Raw genomic sequence first — 23,743 nt, 5'->3', positions numbered from 1 at the left:
CCGGCGTGTGACGGGATCCGTGCGGCCGCGCCGCGGCGGGGCCGGGATGGACCCGGCGTGCCGGGCCGGGGTGGGGCGCCAGGCCGGTAACGGCGCTGGGGGGAGGGGAGCGCCTGCCCCTGCCGCGCGGCTGGCGCCCGGGAGGTGGCGGCCCGCCCTCACCGCCGCCCGCGGGGCTGCGGCGGCGCCTTCCCCGGCCCGCAGGGGGCGCCGGTATCGCGGCGGCGGCGGGGCCGCGCAGGGCCGGGCCGGGCGGTGCTGGAAGCGGGCGGGGGGAGCGGGGCCCTGCAGCCGCCCGGGACGAGGCGAGGAGAGGGAGGGGAGGCCCGGCAGGCCGGGATTCCCTCGCCGAGCGCGGTGTGAGGAGGCCCCGGGAGGGCTGCGGGGTCGTTGCAGGCCGCCCTCCCGCGCAGGAGGAGCGGGTGTACGGGTGGCTCGGGCGGGCAGGGGTCCTCCTCATCCGCCCTCTAAAAAATTACTCCATTCCCCAAAAAAGAAAAAAAAAACGCTTAAGCAGTTGCCTCGTCTGGCAGGCGCGGTGTGGGTGTGCTCTGTCAAGGGAGCCTCGAGTTGCTAGGGGAAGGCTCCTTTCCACTCGTAATCGCAGAGTTGCGGTGTCGGTGCAGCTAGCCTAAATCTGTGACAGGGATTTTTCTTTTTTTTTTTTCTGGAATGCCCACAAAGATCAAAAAGTAGAGTATGGCCTTTATCTAATACTTTAATTCCAACATGTGATACTTTAATCTAGTCATTTTAGTTCACAGCCAGCCTCCTTGAAGAAATTAGGACATATTACTAACACTTGTTCCATTTGCTTTTCTTCCTATTTTAATTTTTTTTAATCTTGGTTTAAAAGGTGGAAATAAGCAGCCAAGGAGAGAGGGACAGGTGCGGTAACAGCCAAAACCATAGGTACCCCAAATAATCCAAGCATTGCTTTACAAATGCAGTATCCCATGCAGTTCAACCAGGCTAAAATTTTGTTGCAGCTGGAAGTAGCAGTCCAGAGTCCCTCCACCTTCAGCCACGCAGTCTCTCTGCCTCTTTTTCTACATCAGCAGGAATGCTAGCACAAGCAAACTAACTGAAACACCCACCCAAAAGAAAAAGTTCTCTCAATGGCTAGGAGAAATACTGACGCACAGGAGACAGCAGGAACATGGGGGGGGGGGATCGTGGGGCCACCCCATTGAGTAGCAACACGGGGTTAGGTTAGATTAAATCATCCATGAAATTGCACCTTAAAGCTGTGGTAGGTATCTGGGATCACCATGATTTAAGCAGCCATTTCTCATTCCCCTCAGCCCCAGAAAGATTGAGAGGTCACTTTGAGCTGCTTTTGACACTTCTCTCTTTGCCTTCAAGTATGACCAGAATGCAGTTCTTACCCTGGGATGGGGAAAGCCAACATGCGTGTTCTGCAGCGTGACAAAAGCCCATGGGATCACCTGCTTCGATCCACAGACTCCCAAGTTAGTATCATTGTATTTTGGCCTAGGGTATCTAGGGTACCGTCCAGTGTATTGTACAGCAAAACCAGAACATACAGAAAAGCACTGGCTGTCTGGCGTACGCTCTGCCCAGTTCATCAGTAAGGAAGGGAAGCTCTTCTTTTGGGGACTCCATCCCCATGAGGAGTTTATAAACCTTGCTCTCACTTTGCCATTCTGTGTGGATGGTGATGTGCCGTGGCAGAGTAATTTCTCTGTTGTTCTATGTAGGTAACTACAAAGCTCATAGAAAGTTGTCACATGATTTACTGTATTAGAGTATGTTACAGCATGTAACTTGCTGGGGTTTGGGGGGTGGGGTTTGAGTGGGATTTTTTGCTAGCACTTAAAAATATTACAGAGTTTTCATGAGTTAGTGCACTTTCTCTGTCATCCCCTACTTTTATTTTGCTGGCTATACCTAAACTGATGGTATGTGGCAACTTGGGCTGAGATAAAACATCCTTTAAAAGGTGACGGCCTTTTTCTAAATTTTATTTTACAGTACAAACAACTAAATATTCTTGTCTTAATGTTATCTTGATAATAATTAATAACCTGTATAGTTTTTCTCTTCTACAGCAGTGTTCTCTTAAATGTCCACTGCATTAAAAGAATGTATACACACTACAGATGGTCTACATTTTCTGTTTAGGTCCTCAACAGCTAAAGTGTTGAAGCTGGTAATCATTAAAATTAAGGAACAAGGCCATTGCAAACTGCAGTTCTTGCAGAATCCTGCTTCACGCACAGAATCTGGGATTAGAGCTGGTGTCAGGATGGAGTTGCTTGTCTGTACATGTTGGGAGGAGCTTGTGTCCTCTGCTGGCAGTAGGTTTAGGGCTAGGGCTAGGGATCTGAGCATCTGCCAGGCGGGGACTCTGCCAGAATCCTGCCTCACCTGGAAACCTGGCACACAGGGTGGGAGCAGGAAGAGCTTTATCTTGGCCTTGGGAGCTAGGAGTCCTCTTCTGTGCTGCAGGTAGGGTAAAGGTTGGGTCTCGTGTTTGGGAAGTGAGGGTCTTCCAAGCTGGGACTCAGCCAGAATCTTGCTCCATCCACAGAGGTTTTGTTTTGATTTTAAAACCAGGTCAGCTTCCTGATCCATTCTGTAACGCATCCTATAAACGGTTGTACTGGAGAAACCAAGAAGTCAGTCTTGCATAGATGTGGGGTGGGAGTAAAGGGTAGAAGACGAAGGTACCCTTTAACTGGTTTTACTAGTGAATTCCACACAACAGGCCAAAAATAAATATGACAGTAAGAGACATTACTTTCTAAGAGATCAGCTTTGGAGAAAAGTAGCTGAGATAATAGAGAGTGAAGATGGAGCAATGAGAAATAGTTTGTGATCTGGAGGAAGGGCATCCAAATACTTGCTAATTTCTTCTACTTTGTTCAATATAATAATGAGTTATCATATCTTACATTTTTTTTCTTTACAAAAGAAGGGACTGTCTAGACAGGAAAGACTGAGAGTCCTTTTTTTTTTTTTTTTAACTGTTCATCAAAAACTACCTAGAGGAGGTTGTCAGTATTTCAGTATCACACTTGAAAATAGGAGTTTGCATACATGCTTTATGAATTAGTAGACAGGCTCCTAAGAAATACTTGGTTTTCTCTTCTTAAGAGACTAACCCCTCAGAAAGCTGAATATTTTGGGCCAAAAAAGACAACAATAAGGGGAAAACTTGAGAAAAAATAAGGAAAAAACAGATTAAAATGAGGAGAAAAGAATACAGTATGGAGAAATACGGTCTAAGAGAGAAAACAATATACAACAGTCTAAAGAAATAGAACAGATGTAAGAGAAACAACTAAACAGTATAAAAGTTTTCTTTATTATATAAAAAGTTTTCTTATTTTCTTATATACAGCATTCAAAACATTAAATTACAGTATGTTAATGGGACAGAAATTTACCTTACAGTAAACCTTGGTTGACTATTCTGCCTCTTCTGCCTTTCAGTATGATCATGCTGAGAAATATAATCCTTCCTGTTTTCCTCTATTGTTTAGTGTGCATTTACATCTTTGCTGTTAACAAAGTGGACTTAGAACCAGTGCATAAATGGTGGTCATTGGAACTTAAATAATTCAAGAGTTCCCGAAGGTGCAGGGGTACCACGGAAGGTATGCTGTAGGAACAATGGTTCTACATAGCCCAAACAATAGCCCAGACTGATGGCTATTATTATTATTGGTATTAAGGGGGAAAAACACACACTTTGCCATCTAAGTGAAGAACAATCGGATACAGCATGGCAGATGAATATGAAGTCAGAAATAAATATTTGCGTGTTCTTATTTACTTTTATCAAAGAAATAGATTAAGGAGATCAATGAATTGGAGGGGAAAGCTGAAAATTATGTGACATTACCTTCATCCTTTGAGGCTTCTACCCAGTAAAGATTAGAAAGGAATTACTTGTTAGGTCTGCTTGTTTTATAATTGTTTTTAAAATTTCTGGTAGTGAAAGAATGGACTACTGGTGTGCTAAATGTGGCATTTCTTACATCCACAGTGGCCAGTTCTGCTTATTTATTTGTTGGTTTATTTGATTGCCTCTGATTATGGGCATAGTCTACAAGTCTGCATATGATGCCAGATTTACTTACCTGGGTTCCCAGATGTTGGAAGCAATAGGTAATTTCAGAACCTTCCTCACTTCCTGTGGAAGATTACCAGGACTTCGTAACTCCTGAGCTAGGAATGTCTACTCACATAACTAGTATTTTAAAATAGCTTTTTAGTTATTCAACCCTGCCTTCTGTCAGTCACAGAATTAAAGCAGTATAGTTATGTCCATAGTAATTTTTGTGGCCTTCAGAGTACACGTTGTATCAGTAAGACCATTTGGGGGATGTAGACGTTTTCCTAATTAAAGGGTTAAGTACTTCCCAAGTCTATGGAAGCTGCTCAGTTTCTTATCAGCTTGGATCCATCTCTTCCTGCTTCAGACTACAGATTTGTTATTTCAGCCACACAGTTGCCTGATAGTGGAGTATGATTATGGGTAATATGTCACAGTTTTTCCCTTTTCAGCCTTCCTACATTGAGTGGAGGAGTCCATTTGCCTCTTCACTGTATGTTCTGGAAGTCTTCATTCTGTGATCCAAACCCCAAAAAGCCCTTGTAGCCATGCAGTTTTTCTTTTGGAGCGTGTGCGTGTCTGTCTGAACTCCAGGCTTCCTTTGCACTAGTCACAGGCACTCTGACCTTTCCAGAGCTTAATATTTGTACTTTGAATAGATGTTTCAATCAGATGATATGTTGTGCCAGTAGCAATTCAAATAATCCTTGGCATCCTGCACATCCTCTGCAAGAGTGACTGTCTTAGGCCAGCAGACCCAGAAATCCCAGAAAGGATTTCTTCATAATATAGAAAAAATATTGTGATGTCAACGGTTCTGTTAACTTGTGTTTCTTAGGCAAAGCCACCATACAGCTCAATCCCTTTGGTACTAGGCCACAGTCTGAAGTTAAGTCCCAAAAGAAGTTCTTCTCTCTGGGTTACATCATTAACACTTCAGAGAACGCCACGGCAGCTCTCAGACAGACTTAATTCTAAATCAAACCATCATCTGGAGTGAGCAGCTTGTGTTTCGCCTGTCAAAAAGGTGCTGCTAAGTAACTAATGTGGTCCATCTCTTTTTAGGCCAGAGAGGTTGCCATGGTAACTATTCGAATGTAGATAGATATGCTTTTGAGTCATCATCAGAGCCCAGCTTTGATAGTACAAGGTTTGGATTGACAGCCAGTACTGCATATTGTGTAGGTTGGCACGCCTCTGGACCAGAAGGTCCTGGAATTGCTGCTGTTGCTACCGGATGAGGCTTGCTACAAAAAAAAATGTGCGGTTCCCTGAGTTTTCTCTGATATTCTCTTGAATGGCAGTCATGTATTCCTTGGTGTTCTCACTCTATAAAAAGGCAGGTTGAAGACCACACTCCCAAGTGTGACAAGTTCCTCATTCCAATTTAAAAGCCCTTCCCCAAAGCAATGGAGTTTTTTGGGGAAGAAGGCTCTGGGAAAGAGGCTGAGTTACTTACTTTAGGGGAAACATATACTTTAAAGTTGTATCACAGAAGTGCTCCTGAAACTTCCTGTGCTAAATACATTTGTAGAACAGTTTCCTGTTAAAATCAGGCATCCTGAAGAATTGTGATTCTTTAAAACTTTTGCAAATCAAGTGCTACAATGTCAAGTATTTCCAATCTGGGAACTTCTCTAGATCCTCAGTTTCCAACTTCTAGAGGGATCTGGTTTCCCCATGTTTGAAAAGATGAAAAAGACATTATGTTAATTTAATCATAAAGTTTCACTCACATCCAAAAGGACTAGTACAACACAATTCATGTCTCTAAAAATGTGTATTTGGTTCTGCTGATTGTACCATAGCTAAGTTGAATCTACCTACACCTGTTCAATGTAAAGCTTTTGCTTCTCTGTAGGAATTCCTAGAAGAGGAAGAACTGTCCTCAATCCTGTTAAAATTAGGTGCTTCATTGGCAGCTTCTTTTGAAGCTTATCCAGAGACACAAACTACAGTTTCCTTACTCTGTAGTTGTGTAGCAGAACATATGTCTTTGCTGGCTAAAATGAAAACTTTGTTCTTGATGTCAGGAGAAAGCTTCTTGTGCTCCCTCAGGAGGGATATTGTCTATGAAGTTCCAACACATGATATCTGCAGTATCCTGACTTCACAAATCTGTTCAAGAAAGTTCTTAGAAGTATGTTCTGCTAGGTGCCTACATGACCATAAAACCTCCTGCTAGCTAAGAAAAAGAAACTGTGATGAGTTTTAAATTACATTTCTCTAAACTTGCCACCTAGGGCATTTCATCATATTAAGAAATTATTTTTGGAGCAACAGAAGCAAATTCCTCCCAGATCCTCTATCCCCAGATCCTCTATCCCCTCCCAGGCCAATATATTATTTCAGGTTTTCAGATTCCCTTTGTACCTCAGACACTGAACCACCCCAAAGCTCCAGCATGTGACCCTGCTGCTATCTGTTGAGCAAAGGGGACTGTGAACTGTGACTTATTTGAGGTTACACGTGTGCAGCTTGGCCAGTTAGCCACAGTTCAGCTTACAGTTCAGCTTTTCCCAAAGTGAGAAACAGTTAACTATTTAACCAGGATCAATCCTCGACCCAGCCACCAATTTTCACAGCACAACTCTGAACCTCTTTTATTCAAGATCTCTGCCCAAGACAGGTCTGTCAGATTGTGAGGTGGCCCACCATTACTAGGAGTTAAAAAAATATTTTGAGAGAGGACTGAGGGTCTAATCAAGAGGCACTCCACTCAGACTTATGAAACCAGTATGAAAAGAGTTTGTTTGTTTCCAATATGCATGTAAATCAAATCAGCTGTGTGTACATTACCTTCCTATAATGTGTATTTCAGACTCAGTTCCCTGGCTATCCACACTGTTGTGGCCCTCGAGCATATTCTGTGGCATCACTAATGTAGGCTAATTGCTATGTGGGCCAGCACTCCTTTTTTGTAGGGCACGCTTTTTAGGGGCCTGCAGTTTCACCTCCGCAAGCTATTCCAGGCAACTGGCAAGGCGGGCAAGGTTGGTGCTGACCTTATGCTGAGAATGCCCCTGCCCACCTCATCATGATCACTGCTGCATGCCAGCAGCACGGCCAACCAGGCCTTGTGGTGTCACGTCCCACAGGGGTAGTCCTGCCAGAACAGAGCTACTAAAATAGCACATCGGCTGCCGGGCAGGGTTTTTCTGCTGGTGCAAGGATATCCCTTAAGTATTCCCGCTGTAGGTTCCCCAGGCTGTCTGTAACAGTCTGGGGAGGGCAGAATGCCACAAGCACCTGTGGGGGAAGCACATGTGTGGACACAAATCTGAAACCGGCATGGAAAGAATAATGTCACCCCAACAGTTTGGTGCTTGCGTGTCAGCCAGCGTGCTCTTCCTGTGGTTAAGTCAGGTCCCAGTTCCCTTTAGAGGTGTAATAGGGAGGATGAATCCAGAAGGTCACTAGATGGTTTGCAATGAGTTAGGTGGGCTTAACTCTGTAGGATCTTACAGTTCTCCATCCCCATTCTTTTTAAAGAAGCTACAGAGCTGTCCATCTCCTCGTGTCAGTGTTAGTGACTTCCGCCCCAAAGTCCCTTGTGCTGGGACTCTAAAATTAAATTACCTGTCTGTTGAACTGCCAGGATGAGTTTAAAAAAAAAAAAAAGGTTGGAGAAGTGATGGCTTTCAGGTCTCAGGAAATCAGAAAACCTTGCAAGGGGTTCAGCCCCCCTTCCCGCCCCCCCCCCCCCCCCCCCCCCAAAAAAGAATCTAGGGTAATGCATCCTTTCTCCTCCTCAGCTGCAGTCAGGAAGTCTGATTGTTCATTTATTCAGCACAGATACGTTTGTGAAAAGACTTAGCAAAAATGGTTTGAACCATCTCCAAATCAGTTCAGGAAATCCTGAGCTGGGCCAGATGCATGTGTTTTGGCAACACTTGCTGGGCAAGAATTGGCCCAGAAGCATTTCAGAATAGCTTGTTGAACTGTTCTTTATTAGTGGTCTTCCCTCTGCAGGAGTGTGTATTGTCACGTGTTGTTTTATTAAGGTCAGTTCCAGGCTCTGTACATTGAGTTAATCTATGACAAGACAAGATGCACAGCTAGTACACTAGTATGTGACAGCTGTCTGAAACTCCTGCAGTCACACTGATTTGTTCAGGATATGTTTACACACCAGCAAAGTTGTAACCACAGATTGCCTAAATTTGTCCAGTGTTATCAACGTCAGTATGTTTGGAGTGCATTTCTGAAAAAAGTCTTAGATCTAGTTTAAATATAAATGTCTAAATCTGCATTTTGGCTCTTAAACAGTGGTGGTTTGGCTTTCAAGATGTTAAGCATGTTGAACGACATTTGACTTTATCCATCACTACTGGTAATCACATTATTTCTGTTATGTGTAAATAGTATAGATCTCCTTCAGCTCACCTTTTTCTGCACCAGTACTAATTGTGGAAGGTGGATACAGTTATGTGATGTACGCAAAAAAATGTTTTATACTGGGGGTGATAGAATATTGGCAAGCATTGGTTGCATAATTGAAGACGAGGTGTGGTGTTTGCGTGAGTGCTGTGAAACCTGATTGTGAGTCGAAGAGAAAAAGGACTTCTACTGCCATTTCATTTGTTGCTGGGTTTTGTGCATTTGCATTGGTGGTATTTCATAAATAGTATTTTAAACTGTTTCACAAGAAATCTGTCATTCACAAGAAATCTGTCATTTTTTAAACTGTAGAATGGACTGGGTAAAGGTGGCAAGTCTGTAGAGATGTGAAAGATTTCATTCAGCAGCAGCTGCGCATGAAACTCACTATGCCAGTGGTTGCACAAAACCACTTCTCTGTTCTCTGTTAAGTGCATTGCCCATAAATTCTTTCCCTTCTGGAGAATAAAATTAACATAACTCCAGATAGCTAATATTTTTATGTGTAGGGCCCATCAAGTTTATGAATGCACAGGCTGTCATGCTTATGAGTGCACACATCATCGAGTTTATAAGCAGAGGCACATAACAGTTATGCTCACAGCACATAAAGTTTATCTCTTGGTATATAAAACTCAGTTATGAAAAACAAAAGCTGAAAAATTACTTCAAACACGTTTTTTTTCACCCTTCCAACCTATATGTCATAGCAGGTCTTTTCACAATAAGCTTCAACTGAATTCTGTATGTATTGACAAAGGAGTTTTTTAAAGACACTGCCTCAGGTATGTGAAATTGGACTACTGTAGCCAAATTTCAGGCAAAACATAATTTTGAAGACTTCCAGTTAAAAATTATAACAAAGCTAAATGAAAAGCATATAGAAAATTCAAAGTGCCTAAAAACTAAATTATGAATGTTTATATCAAAATCCCACTATCTTCAGAGAAAATCCCCAACATACTAATTTTTCAGCCGTTTTTTTAACACAACCCTATCTTTGCTGTAGCCAAGATGTGTCTGTAGTAGTATAAGTATATAAAAAAATTAACCTATCTACTCTTTAAGTTTATTCTAGTGTATCAATATTGAATCCCATATTTGACACCTAGAAGTGTGAATTAATACATTTTCTGAAGAACTATATTTATTTAATAAAATACTAATTACACAGTGCCAATTGTATACATGGGAGACTTATAAACAAACAGTGCTCAAATTTACACACGTGCTTTGTATCTGGAATGGACAGAGTGTACAGTTTTCTTTCCAATGTGAAACAGAGTACAGAACACTGTGTTACTTAGCTCTTCTGTTTTATAATTACTGACTCTCCCTTCCTGGTACTTAACTACTCTGAATACTCTTAATTGCTAGGTTAATGCCAGTGGCCAGTGAACAGAGCATGTACCTCCCCAATACACTAAGAAGCCAGCTACCCTGAAAGAATGCTCAAGTAGATTAAATAAGAAGTCGTATTTGAGTTGTGCTATGGGAACTTATTCACTTTTTATTAAATTCATCAGAGTCCTAATACTACAAAACATCATAGGATGTACTAAGATGTAAAGCAAGGGCTGATAGGAGTAACCCAAGAAAGCACAACAAGAGCAGTACTTGTCAAAAGAAGCCTGAGATCCAAGGCTCGTCTTACAGACATTACTTTTGCTGAGGCTGAAACTCCTGTCTGCTTCATCTATCACCTCCTATACCCCAGAAATCTTTTTTTCCCTCATTTGTACCTATCTGCTTGCCCACAGTGACCCTGTTCCTTGTCCTCTCACATTTGGTGAGACATCTGTCTCCTCTGGACGTCAGCAGCAGCAATGCTGAAGAGACAGAAGAGACATTCTCCCTGCCGGATGTGCGGGTGCCCAAAACTCAGATGCCACCACATGCCGGAGCAAGCAACTTCAGTTAGCCCACTGCTGTATTAATCGGAGAAGCAGTAACTCTGGGGAATTTAGCAAAGTTTCTACTGTGCATGGGCAACTGTGATTCTGTAGACATTCACAATTTTGCTTGGGGAGGATAATAAGGAGGACTGTCTTCTTAAGCCGTGGGGTGAGAACCAAGACCCAGTTTCAAATAGGCCCCAAAGCCAGTGTTCAATAAGCCTGGCACTGAATATAATCGATTTATATATATGGTATGTAGTCACTGAGACCAGACTCTCTTGTACGTGTGATGCAGAGTCATATTCTACACATGTGGAATACATTGGGTGTCTTGGACATGCTGTACTTGCGTGCATGGTGGTCAGAGTCTTGAGCACTCATGAGATTTGGGGTAAACCTGAAAGGGATGGAAATATTCTCTCTGACACCAAGGCAGCACCTATATTGATTATGAAAACCTGGTTCCAGAGAATTGAGGTTTCAGTTAAAAGTCTAAGGGTTTTACAGAAATTTATAAGAACGTATTTCGTCCTAACTTCATTCTGAGAAACAGCTAAAACCTTTCTGGCCTTGTTTTTTGGGTTTTGGGGTGGTTTGGTTTTTTTGTTTGTGTGTGTGTCCAGAACATTCAGGCTGAGGCAAACATCCAACTAATCCTTGTTTGTTTGTTTGTCTGTTTTCCATTGTTTATAGGTTTGCCAAGCTTTAACTACTTGGAAGAAGTTTTCTGTTCTGGGTGTTGCTTCAGGCAGATTTTTAGTTTCTCTCTCTCATTTTTTTATTTTTTATTTTAAAGGGGAAGGAATAGGGAGAATTTGGGTTTATTTTGAAAAGGGTAATATTTCAGTTTGGGAAATTTATAAGCAACTGCAAACCAAATGCAAGTTTAAAACACTGAAAACAGCAGCAAAAATATTTTAGCTGTTTTTCACAAGAAATAAGTTTTTGTTGTCTTTTGCATGTTGCTTTTCAGGGCAGTAAAATCAGTGTATAATAAATTATGGTAAATATCCTAACTCTGTGTCATTAATTTTTACCCAAACCCCAGATGGCCCTAAGCATCATCTAGTCCTTAGCCAAAGAGACAACAATATACAATTTTTTTACAGGCAACAGACAAGTGTCGCTGTATGTGTTCCACAGCAGAAAAAAAAAATGCTTAAAAGTTACTTCTGAATTAGGGAAGTTTTCCAAGCATTTGTTGTTCTTTGTCCCAACAGAGTATCATAAACTACAAAGACAGGGCTTTCTGCAACAGCTTCCAGTTGTATCGCAAAATTCTGTCTGTGACTTTGCCACAGTTAGTTCTGAGACAAAAGGTGCTAAGTCACTGCTTCTTCAGAGCCGACAGAAGCACCTTATGATTTTGATATGACTGCCAAAGTACATCTTCTTTTACGTGTTTCATTTTATGGTTATAGTAAGAATAATCATTTATTTTTAAAAAATTAAGCTATTCAGAAATTAATCATATTCCTAGTCAAGTGCTTGTTGTCTGACACATTTTACATACCTGTGGTACACAGATTACACTTAAATTCTAGGGTTTAGATACCACTGATGGAGCCGTCAGCCCTTCCTAGCTGCCTAATCTTCTAAGTACAGTCACTTTTCTAGTCCTCTACTTATGTAGGAGAGACATAGCGGCCTGGACATACCACCTCCAAAATGTCACAGCATTTACAACAGAAGACAAAGTTATGAATAGTTAGAACCAAATAATCCTTTAAGGCCATTACTAAGGGTGTAAGGTAACTTTGTGATGCAAGTAATCAGTACTACAGCAGCTTGATATTCATATAGCACTATAAACAATTTTAGCTATATATCACCCAGAATGAGTAGTGTTTTTTATTGCATCAGTATAGGTATTTCAGTTTTAAATATTTGTGGCATCAAAATAATTATTTTATTTTCTTCAGACATAGATTGTTTTACTTTCCTTAATGGCCCCACAAGCCAAATTGAATCTTTTGCATTATGATTGTGTGACGTTTCAACTGGTGACTAATGGAAAATGTATTTTCCTTCATGCTATATAAGTGAAAAATAACTGATTTTGCTTAAGATTCCCAATAACTCTCGAGTTGAAACAAAGCACACAAAAGCTCCAGTTCAAAAGAATTTCTTCAAATGATGAAAAAGGGAGATTAGAAAGTCAACTACAACCTTAGCTAATACAGTTCAGTGCAGCAAGCATTATCATCTGGTGAACGTGCAAACAGTTGAGGTAAGATAAGCATCTTTGATACAGTCTGTTTTCAGGTTACCCTTATGCAGTGAATAAAAAGGTTTAAATTCAGGCTGCATTGAAGTATTATGCCATGTTCTACCATACATCTAAAAGGAGAGAAGTTCTGAGTATACAAAGGGAGGAAATTACATTTTCTTCCTCTCATCTGACAGTCATGCTCCCTCTTGCATCACTACCTCCCACATTTGCATTCTTGTCTTTTCTGTTTCTCACAATGGCAGTGGCCACCTGAAAAAAACAAAATGTTTTTCACAATTCATGGAGATTTTCCTTTCCTTTTTGGAGAAGGATTTTGAGGCGGCTTCTTCTCCTACAAGGAGGTAACCTTTCTCCCACTATGCGCTCTTTCTTTCTTTTCTTGCTTTCTAAGTTAATTCTCACCCTCTGCTCCATGATACACCTTTGTAGCTAGCAGCTGTCCCGGTCATCACCAGCGGAACTCTCAGACACCAGCATGGCCTCCCTGCAGAGGGCTGGTGTTAGGTATTTACACTTGGGTGACCTTCTTCACTGCCTAACTGGTTTTGACACTATTTTCCAGCTATATGGATTAAGATTTTTTCTTCCTGAAGTCATCGGTCTTTCTCTAACCTTTCATGACTCTGAATCATGTCATAATAGTAAACCTCATGGCCTCTTAATCTGCTCTTCTATAGTATTTGCATGAACAACTACTATATTTGGAACTTAAAACTCCTCTAGCCTGGTATCTGGTTTCCAGCAGCAGCCAACAGAGGATGCCCAAGGAAGAGCTTACAAACAAGGTAAGCATGTTGTCCCCAAGCACTCCCGGGCCCAGTAATCTGTGGTTTGGAGGCTTCTGCAGTGTGGACAGTGAGTAGTATTTTCTTATTTAACAGTCCTTACATGTAATGGACTTTTCTTCTGTTAATTTATTTGGTTGGGTTTATCTCCCAAACCTTTAGCACCTTTGTTAAAGAATTTCACCAGACCTTGGGTATCTCTAGGCTTGCTTTATTAACAACTCAGAGTTAGGCCATCACCTCAGTGAGTGGCAGTGGCTCACAAAAAGCACCCTCTATATATATGACTCTACATAACATTATAAAATACAAAAAGTCTTTGGTGTTTTCCCAGGAACTCTCAGCTCTTAGTTCTTCATCAATTTCAAAAGTCCATTATATTCCACAGTTTCAGCTAGTTCTCATCCTTCTGTTCCAATTCTTCTTCTGACGCCACTGCTCACTGATGCAGTCTTTGGTCATCATGGTTACTTATCTTCTTAAACAACCTTCATCATAATTCACCTTTAGACTTCTGAGAAAAGACTGAAAATGTTCTATTTAACATATACTTAATCTATGTCTAGCTTTTAGTTACCTAGCCTTTCTAAATTGCTTACCCCAAGTTAATCACTTATTTCTTACCTTTTGTTATGTCTAAAACTTAATACCCAAGATTGATTTTTAGTAATTCAGCTTGACTGGGTTTTAAGCCAGCCATGATGAGGGCTGTACAGGGGACAAATGAGCAGTATTTGCATTGAACTGTCAGTATTGTTCTTAGAGCACCTGTATCCTATTAATTAAACCTATAAAACAATATCTATTTATTAATTATTCCTGCTATTAATAATATCCTAAAAGAAAAAGAGTTTTCTAAAAGCTTGTTCCTTTTACAATCCTACAGTATCTTGCTTCAAAGATTTCCACAGCTTAAAATCATGTAGAGAACCCACTTTCTTGTTTTTAGCATGCTTCCTAATAGCTTCATTAATATTCTTAGTACTCACATTGGAAAAAGACAGTGTCTCCATCTTTATCTTTTCTGTGCCACTGGTGATTTTGTAGACTTCTGTCATATCTCCCCTCAGTCATCTGGTTTTCAGAGTTAAGAGCCCTCATACAGGACCATTCTGTTTCTTTGGTTATCCTTGTCAAACCTTTTCTGAATCTTTTCCAGTTCTATTATGCCCTTTTTGATATGTGAAGAAAAGAACTGTACATACTACTAAATATGCAGAGAACTATGGATTGATACTGGGGCAGATGTGTTACCATGTTCTCTGTTTTGTTCCAAATATTTGTTTTTCTGAGTAAAAGGGAACATTGTGCTGATATTTTCATAGTAATATTAATCAGAACCCAAAGATCTCATTTGTGAGTGGAAAACCAGCTTACAGCCCATCCTTGTACACATAATTTTTTCTCATGTGCACTACTTTACTCAACTATATCAAATTTTATCTGCCGTTTTATTATCCAGTCACTCAGTATTGTAAGGTCTTTCGTCAGTTCTTCACAGTCAGCCCTTTAACTGCATCACAATTTGTCCTCTAACTTTCCTTTACCTGAATAGCTTAATATCATTAGCAACCTGTGATATCTCACTGCTCACCCTCTTTTTCCAGATCATTTATGAATACATTAAGCAGCACAAGTCACAGCACAGGTCCCTGCAGACTCCTCTTGTGATCTCCCTCTTCTATGAAAACTGACCTTTTATTTCTGTTTCCTGTCATTTAGCCATTTTTTGATCCATTCCTCTTGCTTTTTGTTGCATAAAGGCGCTTTTTTGTTTGTTTGTTTTTCAAATGAAGCTTCGTCTAGGAACTTCATTGCCCCTGGAAATCCTGGTAACCCTTAAACATGAGATCTCCCTCGTCCACATCAAAGAATTAACATCACCAAAGAATTATAGATCTGCAACACTTGACATAACGCAGCAAAAGCTGTGTTGTCTTCCTTGATATGTCATATTTATATACGTGTCCCGTGATTCTGCCCTGTAGGACAGACATTAGTTAGTTGGTCAGCACAGACAACACACGAGGCTCATTTGTGTGTAGTTGCCTGGGTCTTCATGTCTGCCTTCCCCACCTGGTTAGCAGGGGAAGGGTTACACACTGCAGTTAGTACTTCAGCTTTTTGACACCTGAGTTCTCTTAGAACTCCTGGATGGAGGCCACCTGGTCCCCATGATGTCTGGCTTATTTCATCTGTTCCCTAACCTTTTCTCCTCTGCACTTGCATTTGAGGTAGATCTGCTAAATTCCCCATAATGCAAAGTTCTGGCATGGATTTCTCTAAGCTGTTGCACTCTGAACACAGATGCTAGAACATGAATGTAGTCTTTTCTCCTATGCTCTCGCTTTCTCTGAGTGTTCCTTTTACACCTTGATGGTCTACAGGCCCTACCCACTCCACAGCAAGCCTCCTGTTCCTGATACTTATGGAAAAGGACTTGGGGTTTATTTGGGGTTTTTTCCATGCCTTTGCAAGTCATTCTTCAAGCTCAGTTGTGATCTGCCTTATTGTATTAATGTACCCGAATTTACGAACCCATCTGTTTTCTGCATTTCCAAAACAGTTCCCAAAGGATACCTTCTTGCTTTTAATAACCTCTCTTACCTCGTTGTTTATGCATGCTTGCTTCCTATTCTTCTATGTCTTTCTTCATATGTTTTGAGAAGCTGGAGTATCCCATTATTAGCAAGATGATGAAAAATAGGTTTCTCTTTGAATACCAGAAAATAGGCCTAAAGGCCAGAATTTACCTTGCAGAAGAGTTACTTTGCATCTTCCCATCAACAGAAATTTTCTTCTCCACACTGAAAGGATTCTTTCTCCTCTCATGTTCTTAGTCAATGCCAAGTCCTGCTCAACCAGCAGCTGAGGATCTGTCTCTGCAATGTTGAAAGAGATCTAAAACTGAAAACTAGCATGTTTTTTAAGAGGAATCTTATACATCTACTTGCTTTATTGCCTTTGAAAATTATTAGATAACTTTACTGTGTACATGTGTGTATGTGTCTATATTAAAGTTAAAAATAATTTCCATACTATCCCTTACACCATTTTAAAATATTGCCATCCAAACACAGAGAAAAGTATGTAATTAAAAATGTGTAGTGTCACTCAACGTTTTGTGATGGTATCTTATTGCCACCATATCTATAATATGCCAAAGGAAAAAGCTATTTTAGGGACCAAGTTACACAGTTTTATGTGAAAAGAAGAATACTAAAAAAGGTCTGTCTACTATCTCATCTAGCTCCATAGTCCAACAATCAGAATAGTAAGGTTGTAAATTTAACGGTCATTTAACATACCTTAAATTTCATGCACATTTACATACTCCTTACGACTAGCAGTAAGAAACATCAATGGATAAAAACTAATCCATAAATTGTAATTTTAGATTTGGAGTTTTAAAAGCTATTTATTTCACATTAAAATGTAAACAGCTGAGGGTATTGATATCAGTTACTGATATATTATTTTTTTCCAGTCTCAAATCAATATTTTAAAAAAATTAAATTTAAAAAGTTCTGTTACATTCTAGTCTCCTCTGAGGCCACTACAAAATTTAGCTACACAAAGCCTGTTGATTATAAAAGATGATGTAAAATGTGAGATTTATATTGCATTATTAGCAAGCACATATGCTTGTTTCCTGGGAAAACATGGCAATTTCTGCTCCTCTAAGTGGCTGCTCTGACTTAAGTGCTGGGCTTAATGACCAAAGGAATTAAAAAATTAGCAAGTGAGATCAAACTAGTGAGTCGATTGACCCAAGACTTTGCCATCTACAGAAGACTTGTCATAAAAAACACCATGGAGAGTTATGGAATATCCAGCTCCCAGATAAATTCTGGGCAACACATTTTTTGTTTAATATGACTGTGGATGTTTTCAATATCTATATAAATCTCAAATTATTTTTCAAGTGTTATCAGCACTCAAAGAGTCAATTTTACACATTAATTATCTGTGATTATTTTAATATTTTAACATGCTTTACAAAAAAACCCCACCTTTTTTTTAAAGACTGCCAACTTCAATTTATTGCTGCTGGCAGAATATGCAAGTTTCAGTAGAAATTTGTAACTTACTTTCTACTGGTTTTATTCTACATACTTGTATCAAGCCACAGGCTGTCTGGCAACTTATCAAACAGTGCCTTTATATCAATCAGTTCTCACACAGAAGTCTGCAACTTTTACTATTTCATTAAGAATTTCTTTTTCCACAACATTTTAAAAAATATCAACTTGCACATCATCATCAGAATCTCACAATGCCCAGTATCAACCTTTTGCACTAGGAAAAATTGCTATTTATTTCTATAGGGTTTTTTCTGATTCTAAAGTACTTCTTATTCAGGATAAGGCCTCACCTGTCACTATTTTCTTTTCCTGACAGACTCTTTCAATAATTTTTTTTGAGTGTCTAAATCAATTGTTTTGCTTTATCCACTGTTGGCTGTCACCCCTCACATGTTTCAGAACATTATTTTCCATATTTGCTAATTCTTTTGAGAGGGAAGTAAAGCTCAGTGCAATTTTCAGTCAGTTCAAGCCCTTTTTAAACTATCTAATGACATTTACTATGAGGTAATTCCCTTTAAAATTATGCATTTTTGCTGGAAAATTAGTTAGTTCATTCTTAAATACCTTCGAAATTCCTTGACCAATATTATCTTGTTTATGGGATTAGCTGCATTTAGTTTCTTACCTTCCTATCACCATTTCCTGCTTTTTCAACACCTCAGCTTCCAGCACAGCTTCGTCTGTCACCTGGCACAAATAAAATTAGGTATGTCTACGTTTCCTGTGACGCATCAGTTTGCAGTGTTTTTACCCTCTTTAGAGGAGTCCTCATTGCACTGCCACTGAAGTTAACACAAAAAGCTCTGTAGGTTTCAATAGTACAGAATCTAGTCCGTGCTCTTCTAACTTTCTAGTGGCTGAATATGGTCCTCTAATTAACATGGACAGAGAACGTACCTCTGCATTCTTCTACTCTATGACTTCCATTTCAAAGTCTTTGAGCATTTACTTTTATTGTACCTCTCTTAATTTTAACATGACATACTATCTGGCTTTCTTTAGGCCTTCTGTATGGACTTTTCCTCACCTTAGTTTCATTTTGACTAGCTTTTTCCACCTTGACATTTGAACAAATAGGTGTATTTTGTTGTCTTATAGCCTGTTCTCATTTATATACGTGTGTAGCTCTTTTAAGTCTACTATACTTTAAAGGATAAGTTTTAATGAAAAAGAAATTTCTGTGCAATGGGAAATGTTTTAGAAAACACTGATAAGATTTAATGTCTATATAGCCCCTATATTTGGTGCAGAGATTTTAATTTCTTTTTTATGATCTTCCTCATTTCTGAGGCATTCAGAAACACTACCACTTATGTTACAGTGCTGGGATTTGGTATGATTTCTCCACCAAAGATAATAATTTCAATATGCTTCCTGTTGTTTAGTGTATCAGTTACAGTTATTTCTTCAGCTAACACCTTTGTGTTACTTAGGAGTAAAGGATAGCCTTTCCATTCAGGTGCTCTGAAAAATAATTTTCAGTTCATATCAAGCATATGCTTATATAATCCATGTAGTGCTCTAAAAACTGCCCAATACATGAACAATATTTGAAATTACTGTTTTATTAGAATTAATCATCTCTGATCTCTTTCAGTAGTACATACTCCATATTCTTCTGATGGCAAGTACTGAACTTTCAAGTACATTTCTATTGTCATGACTTTGTATTACCTGTACAACTTCTCCCATTGAACTCTTTAAGCATACCACTGCTCTCTATGCAAAGATTTCAAAACTATTAAAAAAGCAGAAAAAAGTATGTTTCAGCTTCCCTATGGACGTTTACCCAATTTGCATAGACTAAATTTTCCTTATTGCAAGTTATGAATGCTATCATTCTATACCAATTAATACATATATTTCAGCTCTGGGTTGAGGCAAATATAGAAGTCTGATTATTCTAAACCATTTAAACATATTTGTTAAAATAATGTCCCAAAGGAGATCAGTTACATGCATAAAACAATTGTATGTATCATACTACTGAAGTTAATATGATTTTTCCATTTGGTTTCAGTTTAGGTTCATCCGTTACCAGAGTCCTTCTAGTTCATTTCTGGTTCAGGCTCAGCAAAACTTGAAAAAAACAACGGAAGTTCAAAGTCAAGTTTGGGTTTGGTTAACTCCACAAGTAGAAATACATGCAAGATGAGTGCAAGCAAAATATGTACCCTTTTAGTCTAGTTCTTTGTGTTCAGAAATAAACAATATATTTATTTAATTTTATTCTTGTGGCTGAATGCAGCACTGCATGGACCAACAACAGTACCAATTACATAAGTAATAGAGAGCTGTCATATCAAAGTAGCTACTAGTTTTCTAAATGAATTCAGATCTCCCAAATAAAACTATGTTAAAAAAAACCCAACCCTCCCAAAACAAACAAACAAACAAAACCAGAAAAAAAAGGGGGAATAAAAGAACTACTTTAAGGGAGAGAAATATTCAGTATGATTTTGTCATTAAAATGCATATACAGAGAGAGTACTGGAGGATTGCAGCATAACCTTAATGTTGTAATTACCTAACAAGTGATTCTTTAACTCTGGAATCTAACTAGCACCTCCAAATTCCAGAAGATGAAGAAAGCAACAAAAATACCTCCCAAATTCCGCTACATGGCACAGTAGTGATACCCACACACATAATCTATTTTAACCCCCATCACAAACCACTGCTACTCAGACTGCCTTAGAGCGATACAAGCTGTCACCATGTACCTGGGCCTGCCCTCAGAGGGACTAAGCCCCACGTTTTGACCCAGGTGCCGCAGGTCACGTCTGTCGGCCCGGGCACGGTGACAGGTGAGCTGCCTTCCCACCCCCCTGCCTCTGTGGGCACCAATATTCTCCTGAGAAGCCCCCTACTCCCTTTTGCCTTTTCATTACTTCTGCACTTCCAGCCTGGAGTGTGGCTGGGGCAAACAAAACACAGTTGCGATTTTCTGAAGGACCTCCTGTTGGCCAAAGGAAGCCTAAGATTTTCAGTCTCACCATTTGTCCAAATTTGGAGTGCATTTTTCAAGTGGACAGAAGCAGCACGCTCCTGACAATGAGAGGACTCGGTGCCAAAATTCAAGCCTTTGCTCTGAAGCTTGAACTGTTTAAGTAACTTTGCTGAAATCTTCCAAAATAATTCACTATGAGGTGGATACTCAGTAAAGAAAATTTGTAGCTTGGGTCACTCAGAAGAGATCAGTTCCTATGACTGGTTCTAGTTAGGCCTGTGACTAGTGACATAACAGAAACAAATAATACAAGAGATGATCACTTGGTGACTCATGATATTCCTCTCCAAGAGTTGGATTTGACTCTGATAAACCTTTATTTTTTGGTATCTTGGGATAAAAGTGGTTAAAAGGGGAAGGGACAATCACAAGAAAGTAACAGTAAAAATCAGTGTCAGATTTTGGCAAGCTGAATTGAATTGTTGGTATATGGCTAGGGCATCTCTCATCGTTACAACTAGTATTAGCTCTGTCCAGACATTTAGAAACACTGATGTCCACATCTGCCAATCTCTTTATTTTAGCCAACAGCCTCCCTAGTCCATCAGAACATACCTTCATACCTTGCATCTGAGGTCATGGTCATGAAGGAGACATCCAATACTGGCAAAAAGAACTGCACTAAGAGTGTTGAACTGTCAATACAGAGACCATATTTGGACACCGCACTCATGGGGAGCCAGGGTGCTCCAGAGCAGTTTGTTTGTGATGATCTGTGTTGCTAGGCAGATGGGCAGCTACAGCTTGTACCAACAGGAGCTTTTTCTGGACATGAGACTTCAGTTCCTAGAAATGCGTAACTGAAGTACCTTTAAAAAGGTTTCCTAAGAATGATAAACATTTGATTGTGAAAGTGACGGCAGAAAAATCTACACACTCAGAAGGCAACTATACTGGCTAGGCTAGTATTTTTTTCTTTCGAGTTCTCCTTTGTTGGGGTAGAATATAAAAATGAAAAAAATTCCCTCTTTACCTGCCTCATAGTAACTAATAACAGTAACTAGCTATATGAGGCATGGTACTAATGTACTAATATTCATTAATCACAGTTAAGTGCTCCTTTCTCCTTACGCTGACCACTTTCATTCTCTCTTCTCCGAAACAAACACTGCAGAATGTAGAGTATCTCACTTCTTTTCTCTAGACAAAAATGCTCCTCATTACAAGAGCGTGCACTGGTTTTTGCCAAGCTTTCTGTAAGCACTCAAGCAGTGGGGGGGCAGAGTGATGAGGTGGTCTTCAGTACTGGAGTGTGTGTAGGGGTGAAGAGGAATGGGACAGAACCATCTTCTTGGCTTCACATAGCTGAGAGGACTGAATGCAGGCTTGGAGTGCTGCAGACCACTTCATGTAAGCTGTGAGTGCTTCTCTCCTGTCACTTCTAGAGCCCTTTCACGCTCAGGAATGGTCTATCTGCACGCTGTTGCTAGGGCATGGTACTCCCACCACTGATAGTTTAAAAAAAAAAAAAAAATACAGCCCCTATGTGAAGCTTAAGAAAATGTATCTTTAGATTGCTACTTCTAAATACCAATCTTTAAAAAACTCAGTTATTTATACTAGGCAACGCAATTAAAATACAGAGAACTTCAGAGTCGTTCAGAGGCTTACTCATTCTCTAATCTCTTCTAGATGCATTTGCATTACCTGTTTGCACAGAGAACAGTAATAAAGATGCTAGAATTCAGGCTTCAGTCAAGGGAACCAGCTCTAGGAATTGGGCTTCAAAGATCCATAATGCCACCAATGAACAGTTCCCCCAGTGTCTAACTCGGGCCATCTAAAGACTTCTTGGAAGACAGCATTCCACAGACGAATTTGTCTTTACCCTTCAGCTGTGTGCTTTATGCACTGTTGTTACAGTAGAGCCAGTTTACAATAACTGTGTAGTTCACTTCCAGGTTTTTTTGTTCAGGCTTTCAGTGGTTCTGTTATTTTTATTGCTAGTACTCAAACCCCAGAAATCTATCGCAATCCCCTGCTCCCCCACTAAGCTGTAGTTTAAGAGTGAATTAAAGAATTCCCACCTTTGAAAATGAGGTAAGAATGGGGTTGCTAGACTCTGAAGCTGGCTTGTGCTTGTAACATCTCAATGAAATGGCTGTCCTCACTTTTTAACACCAAAAGAATAATGACTTTAGAAAAGCATTAAAATTCCTTACTAGGACTCATGCTTTATAGATTTCCTTTGGGACTTGAGATACCGCTGATGGACAATTTCTGGTCCCACTGAAATCATAGGAATTGCTTATCTGTGGTCCTCATCTGTAAGAAATTGAGGCATTTCTCTCTAAACCATGACCACACACATTAGCTGTTCACCTGCAACGTTTTCCAGACCTGGTATTTTTTTTGCTTTAGGTTTTTAACACAGATTTTTCTCACTGTGTATTTTACAAGGCATTGCCTTCTTAAGTTTATCAAGTTGCAGACAACTTTGAGAACAGAAGCTGGAATGTATTTTGAAATTCAATATGCTGAATCATTCGTGGTAATTTTAACGGAGACAAATTCAGCCCTCGTATATACAGGTTCTTATATCGGCACGGCCTACGTAGGACTAATCCCCTTCCGTGCCGTCAGCACTATAAATTTGAAGACCGCGAAGCCTTTCCTTATCTCCCACCGCTCCCGCACTAGTCAGAACGCGGCCCCCGGGCGCCACCGCGGCACAGGAGGAGGGGGAGGCCGCGCCCGCAGGGCCCGAGGGAGCGGCGCCGGCCCGCGCCGCCGCGGCCAACCGGGGCGGGGCGAAGTACCCGCAGCACCGCCGCCGTTACAACGCGCGCGACCGGGTAGGTTCTCCGGCACTGGCGACAGTCCCTAGGCCCGCCCGCGGGGCTCCCAGGGGCGGACATCCCCTTCCACCGGCGGCAGCGGCCTCCTTCGCCCCACCCAACAGACAGCGCGCGCGAGACCGCCTCCCGCGAGCGCAACCGTTACGGCGGAGCCGCCCCGCGCATGCTCCGCCCTCCCGCGGGCGGCGCCTCCAGGCCCCAAGCAGCCGGGCGGCGCCGCCGCGCCCGCAGCTGGCCCTGCCGGCCCTCGGAGCGCGGGGGGAGCTGTAGTCCCCGGGGCGTGCCGCGTCACCCGCCCCTATCGCCCCCCACGGAGCGGAAGGGCGCCGACTTGACCGGCGGGAAGCCCCCCCTCCCGTTGCTATGACTACCAGGAAGCGGGCGGAGCCGACCGGGAAGCGGAGTCACCAGCTGAGAAATGACGCCACTGGAAACCCGGATGTTCACGGGACCGACCCACACACACA

General features: G+C 40.9%; 2 long non-coding RNA genes across 4 annotated transcripts; one reads left to right on the top strand and one right to left on the bottom strand.

Moving 5' to 3' along the window:
- The first annotated feature begins 41 nt into the window (after positions 1-41).
- On the top strand, positions 42-12,844 carry LOC141939157 (uncharacterized). 2 transcript variants are annotated; one of them, XR_012627486.1, is made up of 4 exons: positions 42-70; positions 857-888; positions 1,366-1,472; positions 10,225-12,844. It is a non-coding gene; the product is annotated as an uncharacterized LOC141939157 (long non-coding RNA). The 2 variants fall into 2 exon arrangements; XR_012627487.1 differs by lacking the exon at positions 857-888 and having other exon boundaries at positions 51-70.
- A 731-nt stretch (positions 12,845-13,575) lies between these two features.
- LOC141939156 (uncharacterized) lies at positions 13,576-23,736 on the bottom strand. 2 transcript variants are annotated; one of them, XR_012627485.1, is made up of 6 exons: positions 23,648-23,733; positions 19,143-19,206; positions 18,094-18,155; positions 16,134-16,262; positions 14,370-16,049; positions 13,576-13,905 (listed from the first exon to the last, which is right to left on the bottom strand). It is a non-coding gene; the product is annotated as an uncharacterized LOC141939156 (long non-coding RNA). The 2 variants fall into 2 exon arrangements; XR_012627484.1 differs by lacking the exon at positions 19,143-19,206 and having other exon boundaries at positions 23,648-23,736.
- Between the last annotated feature and the right edge of the window lie 7 nt (positions 23,737-23,743).

Source organism: Strix uralensis, chromosome 2 (genome assembly GCF_047716275.1).
Source record: "Strix uralensis isolate ZFMK-TIS-50842 chromosome 2, bStrUra1, whole genome shotgun sequence".
Lineage (NCBI taxonomy): Eukaryota > Metazoa > Chordata > Aves > Strigiformes > Strigidae > Strix > Strix uralensis.
This window is presented reverse-complemented; position numbering and strand designations above follow the sequence as displayed.